Below are 15,701 nucleotides of genomic sequence, written 5' to 3'. Positions count from 1 at the left end.
GAGGCGAAGTCGAGGAAATTTCTGGTTTTTAGATAAATATCTCTATATTTTACTTCCTACAAGATCCCCCTGCGATTTTAAAAATAAAAACATTATGAAAAATATCTAGGCTCTAGCCCTTTGTTTAGGTAGAGTTTCCATTTACTCAGTAACAATTGACTCACTCTGCTGGGAGATTTAAAAGGCCCAGGGTTTCACCCACTCTCACCTCTTTCTGTGCTTGTCAGCGCAGGTGTTATTATCCTGATTGCTATTGTCAGGATTTAGAAAACATCCTGTTCCATAACTGCAGTTCTCACAGGTGTTTATTATCAGTGCTCCCCCAAAGGCCTTCTACCACTGGTTTTCCATCCCCGAGAGCCCTATGTTTTATTCATCTCTGTTCTCAAATCCGTGTCAAACAGACATTTCTGGAGGCTGAACCGTTACAGTATCCCCAAGAAAACTCCGAGCCGGGAGATGGAGCGGCTGGTCCCTGGCACTGGGGTCATCGCTGTGGACCACGTCTGCGCTGGACTCGGGAGCACCTCCCTCACTCATCAGCATTTCCTTAAAGTCACCACTACAATGACTCAGGACGAGCTCAGTGTGGGCCCCCTTGCAGACCTCTCTGTCCAGCAGCCTCATGCTATTACAGTGAAACCTTCCTTCCCTGCTGGCTCAGAGGGTAGAGCATCTGCTTACAATGCAGGAGACCCGGGTTCGATCCCTGGGTGGGGAAGGTCCTCTGGAGACGGAAATGGCAACCCACTCCCGTACTCTTGCCTGGAAAATCCCGCGGACGGAGGAGCCTGGTGGGCTACAGTCCACGGGGCCGCAAAGAGTCAGACGCGACTGAGCGACTTCACTCCCAATTTCCTCGGGTTGGGCCATAAAAACAGACAGTGCCGGCGCCCAGCTCCAGGTCTGCAGCTCCAGGAGGAGGCGCCCTCCACAGGGTCCCTTCCCAGGACTTGCCCTGATGGGGGTGTGTGTTCCGAAAGCCTCCCTAAGGGGCGGACACAGGGGACCAAGGCCAGGAACGAGGCTCTTCATCCCTCCTTGCACCTCCAGGCTCCCCTCTGAGACGATCTCTCTGAATCTCAAGGACTGCCTTTCCTTGCTGGCTGTCTTGGGGGGCAGTTCTCATAGAAGTGTGTTCTCCTGGCTTTTGTCTTCCTGAAAGCATCTCTTCCTTTAAAAAAAAATTCAACCGCAAGGTATAATATGCATGTAATAAAAGGCACTTGAATTAAGTGAACAGTTGAGAGAGTTGACTCTCCGTGTAGCCACGCCCACACTCAGGATAAATGACCCCCCACAGTCTCCCATGCCCCTGAGTTTGGTTTCTGGACCACAGCACACCCAGCCCCAGGAAAGCCCTGATCTGCCTCCCCACGCTGGTTTGGTCAACTCTAAGCTTTCACACAAAGGAGGTCACCCTCGTGTGTCTGGCTGCTGGTACTCCGCACCCCGTCATCAGGGCATAAAATTAAACAAGGAAACTAATGAATACAACTGCATTTCACACACAACTGCATTTCACACAACTGTTAATTCACACAGACTCACTGAAGAGGGGAAACTCACCCAAGAACATTTGAACAAGAGGACTTGGCTGCGTAGCCTAACTATAAAGGCCGGAAAGAAGAGCCTGTGGACAGATGCTGACCTCTGGCTGGTGAGTGCGTTCTCTCAGTGGTGTGGTTGGCACTTCTGAAATGCATTTCTAAAAAGATAGGCCTGTGTCAATGGGAGAGCACCCTGAGGTGATACACTCAGCTTCTCAGGTGGTGGGGGGGAATCACAAATATGGGAGCAGGAGCTGTGGTCCCCATTTTGCCTCTGAGCTTGAAGTGAGGTGTGAGTATCCACCCCTGTTAGGATCCACTTGCCAGAGCACAGAACCATTCTCACGCTGCTCTTATCAAGAAATGCAGAATCTGAGTGTAATTATGGGAAAGCATCAGACAAACCCGCATTGAGCATCTTATGAGATAACTTCCCATCCTCTTGAAGGATGTCAAAGCAGTGAATCGTAAAAGTGAGAGGCTCTGACCTAGATGAGGGGGAACCAGGCAGCTGGACCTCCGATATCAGGCTGCAAAAAGCTAAATGAGAGTGAACGACATTATGGGAACAACGGGAGAGCGTTGAATAAGGATTTTGGATTAGATGGTAACATCAGATTGATGCAAGGTTTCCTGACTTTGAAAATTTTTCTGTGGTTATATAACAGGATGAACTTGTTCTAAGGGAACAGATGCTAAAGTGTTCAGGAACAAAGGAACGCCACGTCTGCAAAGACACACATGTGAGTGCGAGAGGGATTTGAGTCACATACGATCATGGAGAGAGAAGGGGCACGAATGATGGATGGGGAAAAGGCAATAGTGGTGAGCCGGGGTAGCGTGTAGATAGGGCTAGCTTACTATTCTTACACATTCTCTGCTTTTGAAATCATGTCAATAAAAAGTTCCCTACATGGCGTTATCTCATGGTCTTCTGGATCTCATTTCTGAAATTCAGCTTTCAGCCTTACTGTTCCCATGGAGGTAGGGGTTCTTCTTCCTCTTTTTTTTATGTACAAGTAATTCGTTTTTTCTAATTTATTTATTTTCAATTGAAGGATAATTGTTTTATAGAATTCTGCCGTTTTCTGTCAAGCCTCAACTGGAATCAGCCGTAGGCATACATATGTCCCCTCCCTTCTGAAGCTCCCTCCCATCTCCCTCTCTTCTCCCCCTTTACTATTTTCCTTATTTTGCTCTCCGCCTCTTCCGGTCTCTGCTTTTCGGGAACGTGAGGGTGGTTTGCCCGAGGAGGGTTTTCTTTGTGTCTGTCCTGCTCTGGATGGGGAGCACGCCTTAAATCCATGACATGACGTTTTCAATTGGGTTTGGGCCTCTGTTATGGACTGAACTGTGTTCGCCCAGATTCCTATGTCAAAGTCTCACCCCAAGTGTGACCGGGTGTGGGAAACAGCCCTTAAGGAGGTGAATCTATGCTCAAATGGGATCATAGGTGTGGAGCCCTAATCCTACTGGTGCCCTTTTAAGAAAAGGAAGAGACGCTAAAGACCTCCTTCTTCCCATGTGCGCAGAGGAGAAGGCGTGCAGGACACAGAGGTGCGATGTGCAAGCCCAGGAGAGCCAGCCCGGCTGGAGCCTCGACCGCGGGCTTGCAGCCTCCAGAGCCGTGAGAAGGCAACTGCTGTTTAGGTCGTGCGGTCTCACAATCTGTCATGGCAGCCTGAGCTGACGAATACAGCATCAGTTTTGGGAAACAAACAGCCAGAATTCTAAACATTCCCCCCATCTTATTCTCTCTCTGCTTCCCTTTGGGGACACTAATGTACAGTATGTAAGTCTATGTATAAGCCAGATAAGCAACAAGGCTACAGTCCACAGGGTCTCAAAGAGCTGGATATGACTAAAGCAACTTAGAAAGCACGCACAGCAATACAGCCATTGCTTTGCAATAACGTTAAATGGAATCTAATATATAAAAATGCTGAACCACCATGTTGCTCACCTGAAACTATTATAATATTATATATCAACTATACTTCAATAAAAAAAAATTGAAAAAAGGATACGTAAGTTTCTTGGACACTAGAGTCTCATAGAAGTTTATCATGAAATACGGTTCTCATCTACCTTGTGTGTGTGCTAAGTTGCTTCAGTCATGTCCAATTATTTGCAATCCTATGGTCTGTAGCCCGCCAGGCTCCTCTGTCCAGGGGATTCTCCAGGCAAGAACACTGGAGCGGGTTGCCGTGCCCTCCTCCAGGGGGTTCTTCCCGACCCAGGGATTGAACCTGCGTCTCTTGAGCTGCTGCATTGGCAGGCGGGCTCTTTAACACCAGCCCCACCTCCTTCTGCTTAGAATGGAGTGAGGAACGGAGGCTTTCATTACTAGTGTTTCTCTAGTGTGGGTAAACTGCATGAATTTTTGACTTGGAGATTTCTTTTAAAAAATTAAAACATAAAAATTTTTTGAGGGAAGTTTGGTATGTATCCTGCATGGTCAACTAAAGCAAGTCTGAGCCCAGCAGACTTGAAGTTCTATCCCGTGAGTCCAAGTATCTCTGAAAATGATAATATGTGTTAAAGCATCATCTACTTTGAAATCTATAAACTGCAAGTGATGGTGAGGAGAGCCATCCACAAGCGGCTCTCCCAGGGGACGTTTCTGTGCACAAATCTCAGACCGACTGCCAGCTCTGGATGATAAGGAAAGCGAGTCCAGCAACTCCGAAGAGGCCTGTCAGCCCTCGCCAGTTTCGGCATCTTCTGAAAGATGCTTTGATCTAATCTATGAAAAAAAGGGCTACCGGCTTGAGGAATGAAGACAGACAAACACGTAGGCAACGGAGCACCAGCAAACCACCAGGCGGGCCTGAGCGCCCCAAAGCCCGCGTCAGGCTCTGGCTGAGGCTGTTAATTCTGGCCGTGTGGGCGCTCACGCTGGAGGACGAGCAGCTGAACCTGGTGGGCCCCCAACACTTCGGCCACGGCTGGTCTGTCAGTGTCTGGCACTGAACTCATTTCTGTAAAAAGACTGGCATTTTAAAGAGTGAGCAAGTGATTGTTGATTAGCGAAGAAGAACCTACTAGTTGTTTTATAAGAAGTATGACATCGGTATAAGAACACAGTATTCGAGCTATTTTGGAGGTGTGTGCAACATACAAATTTATTTGGAAATTCATGCAGTGTATAAAAGGATGTTTTAGATGTTTTTCAGCTTAAATGTCAGAAATTGAGAATGCTATAACATTCTAGTTAGTGTCAAAGACAACTCTGAAATTGTTTCCTTGCCTGAGAAGGAATCCAGGGCTTCTCATCTGCATGCGACACTGCGGCAACGCCCCTGCACCACGGCAATGCCCCTACGCCGCGGCAGTGCCCCTACATCGCGGCAATGCTCCTACACTGTGGCAATGCTCTATTAAAGGCAGTTCTACGATTTCCGGGTAGAGGTTTGCTGGTCAACCTGCAGCCTTGCTGTGCGAACCCTGACCTGCCTGGCATCCAGCCTGGCATGTGGCCACGCACTAGGAGCCAGCCTGGGCCTGGAACCTCCTTGTCTGGCCTGGGAAGTTCAGTCCTGATCATTTGTGACCACTCCAGTGTTGTGCAGGGATGTCAGGGATGGAGGCACAGGTGAAGTCTGGAAATGACTGGATGCCAGGTCTGACCTCCCCAGGGAGCATCCCCATGACATGGGCTCCACGGCCACTGATGCTACCTCTTGGAGATAGAGAGAAAGAGGAGGAGGGCAGGTGGGAGCCCCAGAGCGCATGTCGCCATGTGGCGGGCACACCCTCCAGTGAGGAACAGAGGTCCTGTGTCATCTGTCCCCTCTCCCGCCTGGCTGTGCCCAAGCCTCAGCCTGTGGCCATGTCCTGGGGCAGGCAGTGTGGATCTTGGCACACACACACTTGCCGCAGGCTTCCCCTTCCGGAGCAGGTGCGCTCTTGTTCACTCAGACTTCAGTGGAGGTTGAAGGGCAGGGGGCGAGCTGAACCTCAGCGCAGACAGCACGTGCGAAGCTGCCTTCTCCTCCAATTCAGCCAAACGTCATCCGGAAGCCAAGTCTGGACCTGATCGCACCTCCACCGCAGAAGCTCTGCTGACCCACTGCAGAGGCCGTTCAGCAAGGACCTGTTTCCCGCGGCTCACTAGTGGCCAGCTGCAATCGCTCTACCTTATTTGCAAGGGCAGGGGCGAGAAACGAACACATCCCAGATGAGAACTCTTACTAGAGGGCAAACACAACTCGCTAAAGACAAGACGCGGGTGGTTGGACACAGTCAGCCAGCTGCAGAGAAGCTGCCAAGGACACGACCGAGGGATTCCTCGCTGGGGCCTGGGGACTCGGAGACGCCGGGGGCCAAACCGTGCCTGCAGGAGGCTGCGGTCTCTCAGGAGGTTCTTGTCGGGTGACTAATGGCAATAACATGTCTTCAAAGTTGAATTAAGTTGTCTTCACTGCCAGCAACTTCCCAGCATTCCTGGTTTACTCATGCACAAGGACTCACTGGTTCAGGGCAAGACAGCCACCATGTAGAACAAAACAGTTCCTCAGGGTTAAAAGCACTTTTTTAAAAAAATCAAGACTGCAACAAAGCCCCCCAAACAAGTAGTTTTGATTTTTTTAATTACTGAGCTTTCTTTTTAGAACACTTTTAGATTCACAGTGAAACTGAGTGGAAGGCTGAGTCCCCTGCCCGCTGACTCACACAGGCACAGATACCCCCAGGAGTAACAGCCCACGGTAATGGCATGTTCACTAAGAAACCTGCGCTGACAGACACACCTTAGTGCCCCAAGGCCTGCAGGCTACACGAGACTTCACTCTTGGTGTTGTACATTCTGTGAGTTTGCACAACATGTGTGACGGTGTGTATCTACCATCACTTTTGGGTTTCAGAAGCCACACTTGCCTTATTGACAGAGAAGGCTTTCTAGGAATTCCTGCGGCTGAGTCGCCCAGCACTAGGCTGGTCTGACGTATAAGGAGTCAGGCATGGAAAGGAGCATCCTGGAGATTTCAGCCCAGAGTGGGAAGGACACGGGTGGAAGGGCACCTGTCCCGGCCCCCGGGAGAGGGAAGCCTTCCAAGGCGTGAGGGTGGGGAGAACGAGGATGGTGCAGCGGGCAGAGTAGCGGGTCCCCCAGAATGTCCGTGTCGTCCTCCCCCAAACCTGTGGCTGCACCACATACAGCAAAAGGGCTTTGCAAGAGGAATTAAGAATCTTCAAAAAGGCAGATTAGCCCGGATTACTCAGATAAGCCCCCAGGTAATCACAAGGGTTCTTACACAGCATGAATTTTCCCAGGCTCCGCACGTTAAGTGGTCACTGCCCGATCACAGGAAGCCTCGTTGCCCTCCTCCTGGGCCAGCCCGGACCTGCTCTTACCGTCTAGAATCTGCTGGGTCCCATTCCCTGCTTTTTCCCTCTCTCTACCCGGTTCATGCTTCCTCTGAGACAGTGTTAGCAAAGAAAACGGAGCAGTTCTAAAGGGGGCAGGGCCTCCTGACGCGAACAGCTGGCTCATCAGAAAAGACCCTGATGCCGGGAAAGATTGGAGGCAGGAGGAGAAGGGGATGGCAGAGGATGAGATGGCTGGATGGCATCACCAACTCAACGGACATGAGTTTGGGTAAACTGAGGGAGTTGGTGATGGACAGGGAAGCCTGGCGTGCTGCGGTTCGTGAGGTTGCAAAGAGTTGGACACGACTGAGTGACTGAACTGAACTTTGGGGAGAAGACAGTAAGCCACGTACCTCCAGGGAGCTGATGTAAAGGCCCTCGGGTCAGGGTGTTCCAGGAATGTCAGGCGCAGTCTTCCTCACACACAGTTACAACCCTGGAGCCTTAAACAGTGCCTGACGCAGGTGGTGATAAACGTTTGTTGAAGGGATAAACAAAGTCTTAGACACTCAGGAAAATCTGTTGAATAAAATGAATGTGGGCTGCCTTCTAGATGTGGGAAACGGAATTATTAAGGGAAGGCCAGTCCTTGCCCAGGGGCCTCAGACCTTTGAGGACGCCACAGCACAGACACGGACAAGACTCCAGTGCAATGGAAGGCGGGCACCACAGAAGCAAATCCACTTCCCAGGGTCACCAGAGAAATACCCACCGTGTGCCTGATTGCCGAGACTTCCCAGTCTCGAGATATCCCCAGAGTTAGTAAGTGTTAGTTGCCCAGTCTAATTGCTCTGTGCTAGGGGAACAACAGGGCTGATGACCCTAGTTGTCCAGAGCAGTAGGGCTGATGACCCTACTTGCTCCAAGGGGGTGGCAATAGGGCTGATGACCCAATTGCTGGGGGAACTTACCTTTGAATAGCCTGTTCCGGGCGCCACTTGCCGGGGTCCAGCCCCGGTGGATCCAGGGTGATTCGAAGGTGGGGACGGAGTCGGCGTCTCTGGAAATAACTTACTTAATTACAGATAGAAAGGGATTAAAAGATTAGCGGAGAAAAAGAGGCTGAATAACTTGGTTCACATGGGATACCAATCACCACCTACGTAGGCCGCAGGCGTCTTCCCGTTCTCCAGAAGGAGAGGTGGCACTGAGGCCCCCCCGGTCCGATCTTAGAAGCCCAGGCAAAATTAGTAGGCTTGGCGGGTACCCATGTACCAGATGGAAATTCGGCCAGAAAATAGTAGGAGAGAAAAAAGGGGGTTGAATAACTTGGTTTACGTGGGATACCAATAAAATTCCAAGACAAGGAATTTGCACCATCTACGTTGGGCCACCAGTGCCACTTGAATATCAGAAGGTGCCCCTCCTTGGGCTCCTTCTCGCGTGGTCTTGAAAACTAGGGCGAATAAGTAGACTTGGAGGGCACCCACGCTCCAGATGGGAATTCAGCCCGAAAAATGGGGAGCAGAAAAGAACGACATGAGGGAATCAGTCTTTCCGGAAACTGATCCGATTTCTTTATTTTGGGGTTTGCTTATATACCTTTTGTTACACATAGGGATGAATACAGAGTCACACGGGGGTCAGCAGTCCTGACCTTTATCAAAATCAGGTGCTTCACATAAATGTATAAAAAAAAGGTACATCATCTTCTGGCCATGAGTGAGACCTGCTGACATTTTATGATGCTTTCTTTCTGATAACCAAAAATCTTATTTCTTCCAAGGGTTTTTTTTTTCTTAAACCAGGCACCACCCTCCAAATAAAGTTACATTCCTATAGGGTGAGGGTGTAGTGAGTTACAATCAAGAAAAGAATTTATTTAACCCAAGGTTAACATGATTAATCTTAAAGGTTAATACTTATTTCTCCTATATGCTTAAAGGTTAATACTTATTTCTTCCTATTTGCTAGTTATATTCATTATAAGAGTAGGGAACATGGAGATTTAGCAGCAAACATCAACCCAACAAATGAAAATCCTTTCACCAATGTTCCCCTTAAGATCTATTTAGTCTTAAGATATGATAAAGTTACATTCTTACACAGCAAGGACACAGTGATATATAACAAAGTACAGTGATCTATTACAAAAGAAAAAATCCATTAACTCAAAAAGTCTAGTATTGCTAACATCAAAAACTACCATATTTCCTTTGCTATATTCCAAATACATTGATTAATATATTCCCAGGTATCTAAGGATATAGAGGCCTGGCGGCGATCATTGACTCAACAAGAAGAAAAAGCCCTGTGCTAATTAAGACTCTCAAAATACTCCAAAACTCTCTGTGCTGTTTATGGTTGAGAGGTAGTAAACAATCATGTGCCTAGTGGCAGCAGTAAGGATAATCCTGTCACACAAGCTAGTCTGTCAGCAGAGAGGTTTGACCTGAGACATCCTTGTCCCACCCAGAGCAGGGAATTAGCAGCAATTATTGACACAACAAATGAAGAGACCCTTCACCAATATAATTCCTAACCAACTATACTAATAATTTCTAACTCCCCAAAAGATTTTGCCTTTAGTAAGTCTAAAACATCTCGTGCCTCTCAGGTTGGGAGGCTGTAAACAATCACATGTGGCCGGACAAACCTATACAAGTGGGCTAGATAACCTTCAGAGGAGTCTGTAAGCTGAAACACTCTTGTCACGCCCAGGAATTTCTATTGCTTTGGAGCTGCACGTTTACTCCTTCTCCGAGAGAAACGGTTATGGGGGAGAGCCCCCCGTAAAGTCAGAGGTGTAGGTGAGAGCATAAAACAGACTCTGGTTTTGGGGTTAGATGCTCGGGAACAGGGGGTTTCCTGAGGCTTGATCACGCCTTTGCGTATGCCAAGCCTCCTTCCTCATGACCTTTGCCATGGGCGGAATTCCTCACGCTGGCCCCCGGCACTTTGTGACCCCATGGACTGCAGCCCACCAGGCTCTTCTGTCCATGAAGTTTTCCAGGCAAGGATACTGGAGTGGGTTGCCACTGCAAATGGCAATTATTGTGAATAAGTGAAGATATGATCTTGTTTGTCTTTCTGCTAAAGAATCCAAAACCAGAGTGTGCTCCCTGAGTGGACCTAGGAAATGAAGGTCATTAGCAATCGGGGCTCCAGAAAGAGTCTGTGTGAGGGCAGCGGTCAGCCCGTGCCCAGCATCCTTGTCTGCTCACCACTGACCTGCCAAGAAATGGAGTTCCGCCTGCCTGTTGGAAACGCAGGATTCGGGGGAGTAATTTCAGTGGTATTTACAGGTGGCAGCGATGTGATCTACTGCCATCCATCATCTCAGAAATAGCTTCGTGCCGTTTATGGACGGGCTGGAAATTGACGTGGAAGCTTCATTTTTTTCCTCCAAAATATCTGGTCCAGTGGATTCTCTTCCCTTCCAGTTCCGTCACACGTCTAAGGATCCGAAGGTTATTTCACGCTCATAGCTCTTGCCCAGAGAGACTTACATATACTGTTTAAAGAAAAGCCTAAAGTAACAAAGTTTTACAAATTTATTTGCGAAGGTCTTAGGTGAAACACTCAGGAAAAAAGGAAGTGAGAGGAAAGCATTAAAACGCCCATCTCCAGGCTGAGGCGAGGAGTCTGCCTCTCTAGGAATTCTGCCTGCTGCCCTGCGTGGTTCAGGGGAGGGCGGCTGCTGCCTTCCCTCTGGGGATGGTCACACCCCAGGGCGCATCTGCCACACCTGGGTCTCAGTCTCAGCTCTTGGTGGAGAGGCGGTCCTGTCCCTGGGCCGGGAGGTCCTGAGGAGAGCAGCAGACGAGACCGGCAGACCCAGCTGCCGCCAGACACGCATGCTCATGTCCGGGTGGCGTCCTGACAGATCACTGCAAACCGAACCTCTTCTCTCGCAGGCTGGAGGCCCGGCCTCTGACCTCGCGGTGGTGGTGGGGCTGCGCTCTCCCCGGGGGTCTCCAGAGGGGTTCCTTCCTCCCTTTCTGGCTCCAGGGGACTCAGATGTGCCCTGGCTGTGACCATATCACCTGACCTCCGCCTGCATCTTCACAGGCCTCCTCCTCTGCCTCTGTGTCTCTCATGTAGATGCTGGCACTGGCCTGCATTGTTGTTTAGTCATTAAATTGTGCCTGACTCTTGGTGACCCTACGGACGGCAGCACACCAGGCTCCCCTGTCCTTTACCATCTCCTGGAGTTTGCTCCTGGAGTTTGACTCAGTGATGCCATCCAACCATCTCATCCTCTGTAGTCCCCTTCTCCTCCTGCCTTCCATCCTTCCCAGCATCAGGGTCTTTTCCAATGAGTCAGCTCTTTGCAACAAGTGGTCAAAGGATTGGAGTTTCAGCTTCAGCATCAGTCCTTCCAATGAATATTCAGGACTGATTTCCTTTAGGATGGACTGGTTGGACCTTCTTGCAGTCCAAGGGACTCTCAAGAGTCTTCTCCAACACCACAGCCCCAAAGCATCAATTCTCCAGCACTCAGCTTTCTTTATGGTCCAACTCTCACATCCATCCCAGACTACTGGAAAAGCCATGACCTTTCTCACTGGCCTTAGGGCCACCTTAAAGGAGCATGATCGCCTCTGGAGATCCATAGCTACTTTTGTCTTCAAAGACCCTCTCTCTGAATAAGGTCACTTTCTCAGTTTCTAGGCATTAGAATGTGGGCTCGTCTTTGGGGGACCACCGTTCATGGGACTGCCCCAGGGTCTCACACTTAAAGACTGTGGTGACTGTGTTCCTGGGGGTGCCTGCCAACTCGAAAGCATAGTGTTGGTCTTCCCCCCGGGGCTGCTGGAGGGAGGCAGCCAAGCTCCAGGTCACAGTCACAGACGGACGACGGGGAAGATTTGGGGGAGGACCTCACGTGACACTGCGGAAGTCCACGTGGGGGCCAAGGCGGGCCATGAGTGAGCCTCCCAGCCCCTTGTCCCTCGGAGAGAAATCAGGCACATTCTCCAGCCCTCGGAGCTCATCTGGCCTGCTTTATTTTTACTTTTTTAACCTTTGATCTATATTTTATTATTTTTAAATTTAATTGGAGGCTAATTACGTTACAATACTGTACTGGTTTTGCCATACATCAACATGAATCCGCCACGGGTGTACACGTGTTCCCAGTCCTGAACCCCCCTCCCACCTCCCTCCCCGTACCATCCCTCTGGGTCATCCCCGTGCACCAGCCCCGAGCATCCTGTATCCTGCATCGAACCTGGACTGGCGATTCATTTCACATATGATATTATATGTGTTTCAAAGCCATTCTCCCAAATCATCCCACCCTCGCCCTCTCCCACAGAGTCCAAAAGACTGTTTTATACATCTGTGTCTCTTTTGCTGTCTTGCATACAGGGTTATCGTTACCATCTTTCTAAATTTCATATACATGTGTTAGTATACTGTATTGGTGTTTTTCTTTCTGGCTTACTTCACTCTGTATAATCGGCTCCAGTTTCATCCACCTCATTAGCACTGATTCACATGTATTCTTTTTAATGGCTGAGCAATACTCCATTGTGTATATGTACCCCAGCTTTCTTATCCATTCATCTGCTGATGGACATCTAGGTTGCTTCCATGTCCTGGCTATTGTAAACAGTGCTGCGATGAACACTGGGGTACACGTGTCTCTTTCAGTTCTGGTTTCCTCGGTGTGTATGCCCAGCAGTGGGATTGCTGGGTCATAAGGCAGCTCTATTTCCAGTTTTAAAGAGTTTCACTGGCACAGTTCACACCCTTCCTTCAGGCGTGGCTGCTTGCACACTAGAAGGGAACTGAGGGGTCACCACCAAGACCCTGCAGCCTGCAGCCGAAAGTGAGCACGCTCTGGCCGCTCACAGGAAGTGCTTCCCAGGCTCCGACCTCTGACCTAGGAACTATGATCCCCAGCTTCTGGGGTTCAGCAGGTGTGCTCCTATAGTACCTGCCCCTCTGTGCCTGCTCTGTTCTCCTGCCTCCCTCCCCAGGATCCCTCCCCGTGTGCCTGCAGGCCTGCACTCCTGCCCTGGGGCCACTTCCTGGGAACTGGAGGGTTGACCCTGAAGAATGAAGATGTCACAGGTCCTCACGGGGGAAAGCTGGTGCTGGGGGCCCTGAGGAGCAGCCTTCGGGCAGGGGCAGTACACGCCTGGGGGTGGGCTGTCCAGGGGGCCGCTGGAATGGAGAGTGAAGGGGAGGCCTGGGGGCGGGCCAGAGCTGAGGACACCTTGAGTCCCAGGGGTGTTCCGGGGACCAGACTCAGGTGGCAGGCGGTGAGGCACCGCCTCTGGGGTCAGAGTGCAGGGACCCCTGCAGGCCCGTCTGTGCCCACAGTCCAAGCTGGCTGCGCCTGGCCCTTGTCCCTGCTTCTCCTAGAGGGACACTGGTGGTGACCCCTCACCAGACACATGGTCTGTTATCTCTGAGCAAAAGGCAGCAATACAGAGGGCTTCCACGAGCTCAGACTGTGCTTCACCTTCCCCATTGGGTGTGCCTTTAAAGTGCCCCAAAGACACGGAGAGAAGGCAATGGCACCCCACTCCAATACTCTTGGCTGGAAAATCCCATGGACGGAGGAGCCTGGTGGGCTGCAGTCCATGGAGTTGCTAAGAGTCAGACACGACTGAGTGACTTCACTTTCACTTTTCACTTTCATGCATTGGAGAAGGAAATGGCACCCCACTCCAGTGTTCTTGCCTGGAGAATCCCAGGGACGGGGGAGCCTGGTGGGCTGCTGTCTATGGGGTCGCACAGAGTCGGCCACGACTGAAGCGACTTAGCAGCAGCAGTAGCAGCAAGGACACAGAACCTTTGCTGTCGTCTGTGTGTCCAGGGCCCAGGTCCCCAGGAACGCCACGATGTGGCCAGGCAGCAGGCGGCCGTCTGCCCCGTGGGTATGAGCACACGTTGGCTGCGGCCTGATCTGCACCCGGGTGAGAGCGTGAGCCGCTGCAGCTCAGACTCCGTCCCACGACCCAGGAGCCCTGAGGGGCTGCCCCCAGCAAGGAGGGAGTTCAGCTGTGTGCCTGAGGCAGAGAAAACTGACCATACAGACTCGAGACGGGGAGCCTGGGGTTTATGGGATTACCAATTTTCTTGCTGTGCAAATTCAATCCTTTTATAGGGCCATTTGCAAAGCCATTGCTAAAGCAGCCTTTCCGTGGGTGAAATTTGAATTTTCCGTCTGCTCAGGTGCAACAGGAGCCAGACTGCTGGTGTCCAGGGGGCTGGCCCAGGATGCTGCTCCCATAGGGACTCCTCCAGGGGGCTGGGACAGGATGCTGTTCCCATAGGGACCCTCCAGAGGGCTGGCCCAGGATGCTGCTCCCATAGAGACCCTTCAGGGGGCTGGCACAGGATGCTGCTCCCATCGGCACCCTCCAGGGCAGGGCCAGCAGGCTGAGGCCAGCGCGGCTCAAAAGCCAAAGTCAGGACATGACGAGAATTTACTTTTCGGTATAAAAGCAGCAAATGGATGGAGAAAAAGCCTTAGAATGCCAGGCCGAGAATCCCTCCATTCTTAAGGAGTGGAGTTGCTGCATGCGGCACACCTGGAGTCTCTGAGAGGTCACCCTGGTGGACGGCTGTCCCCAGGTGGTCCCCGCACCAGTGGGACGCCAGCCTGGGGCTTAGATACAGGCAGGCAGGGCCGTGCGTGTGGGCTCAGGGCTCCTGGTCCGCTCAAGGGAGGGGACGGGAGAGAGGGCCCCTTTTTATGTTCATTTCAAAGGATTGTTGGCTTTTCTTTCAAATCCTCTGAAGACTGCGCTTCTAGACGTGGAGGTATCCATGTCGAGGGATCAGCGTGTCTTGCTTTTTTCTCAGCTAATCATTATTCCACATTTCACACGTAATTGGAGACCCTCGGCTCCTAAACTTTGCTCTTGGCTTGTTCTGCACAGAGGTGGGTTTCTCTGAAGCTTCAGATCAGCCCATGGAGTGCAGACCCTGGGGAGCTAAGCAGAGCCCTGCAGAAGACCCCACAGCTGTCAGGGAACAGCTGTCTGGAAGCAGTGTGCAATCGGCACCAAGGTCAAGAGCTTAAACCAGGGGTTCCGTCTCCAACGTTCGGGCCCCTTTGATGCTCCTGTGTTCATCCTTAGAAGAGCCGCCTGTTAGTCAAGTCCTGCGTCCTCGTCTCCCATTAGGAGATAAATGCTGAAAGATTAGCTTCCAAATACAGTCAAAGGGATCCATATCCTTGTCACGTTCGTGAAGAACACCCTGCTTAATTTGAAAAAGAAGCCATGTTCTTTGTCCTGCACCCAGACCACTCTGTCACCTACAGCAGTCGGGGGGAAAGGAAGTGAGGGTGTGTGTGTGTGTGTGTGTGTGTGTGTGTGTGTGTGGGCGCGCACGCACACATGCGCTTGCATGGGGGTGGCTCCGGCTGGCCTGCAGGGTTGCATTATGCTGTCCTGTACTCAGGACGGCTAGAACCTGACTGGAACAAGGTTTTCTTTTAGTGTTAAGATGCGTAAACTAGGAACCACTTTACCTCTAAGAGGTGACAAGTCGGTCCTACCTGGGGCTCCCCAGGGCTTCAGAGGTGAAGAAGCTGCCTGCAGTGCAGGAGAGGCAGAAGACCCGGGTTCAGTCCCTGGGTCAGGAAGATGCCCTGGAGGAGGACATGGCAACCCACTCCAGCATTCTTGCCTGGAGCATCCCGTGGACAGAGCAGCCTGGAGGGCTACAGTCCATGGGGTCACAGGGACAGACACGACTGAAGCAAACACACACACACATCACACTGCCCGCCTGAGTGCCACTCCCAGGTGCAGGGGCTTGGACGATGAGTGGAAACGCTGAACACAGGGAGGGTCAGATGGGGGAGGGGATTGT

At 51.1% G+C, this 15,701-nt stretch overlaps 1 non-coding gene across 1 annotated transcript; it reads left to right on the top strand.

Moving 5' to 3' along the window:
- Window positions 1–649: 649 nt before the first annotated feature.
- TRNAC-ACA (transfer RNA cysteine (anticodon ACA)) lies at window positions 650–721 on the top strand. The gene has a single exon. It is a non-coding gene; the product is annotated as a tRNA-Cys (tRNA).
- The last annotated feature ends 14,980 nt before the right edge of the window (window positions 722–15,701 follow it).

The sequence above is a fragment of the Ovis canadensis genome, chromosome 22 (genome assembly GCF_042477335.2).
Source record: "Ovis canadensis isolate MfBH-ARS-UI-01 breed Bighorn chromosome 22, ARS-UI_OviCan_v2, whole genome shotgun sequence".
NCBI classification, from domain to species: domain Eukaryota; kingdom Metazoa; phylum Chordata; class Mammalia; order Artiodactyla; family Bovidae; genus Ovis; species Ovis canadensis.
Note: the sequence above shows the minus strand (reverse complement) of the source record. Positions and strands in the feature narration are given on the sequence as shown.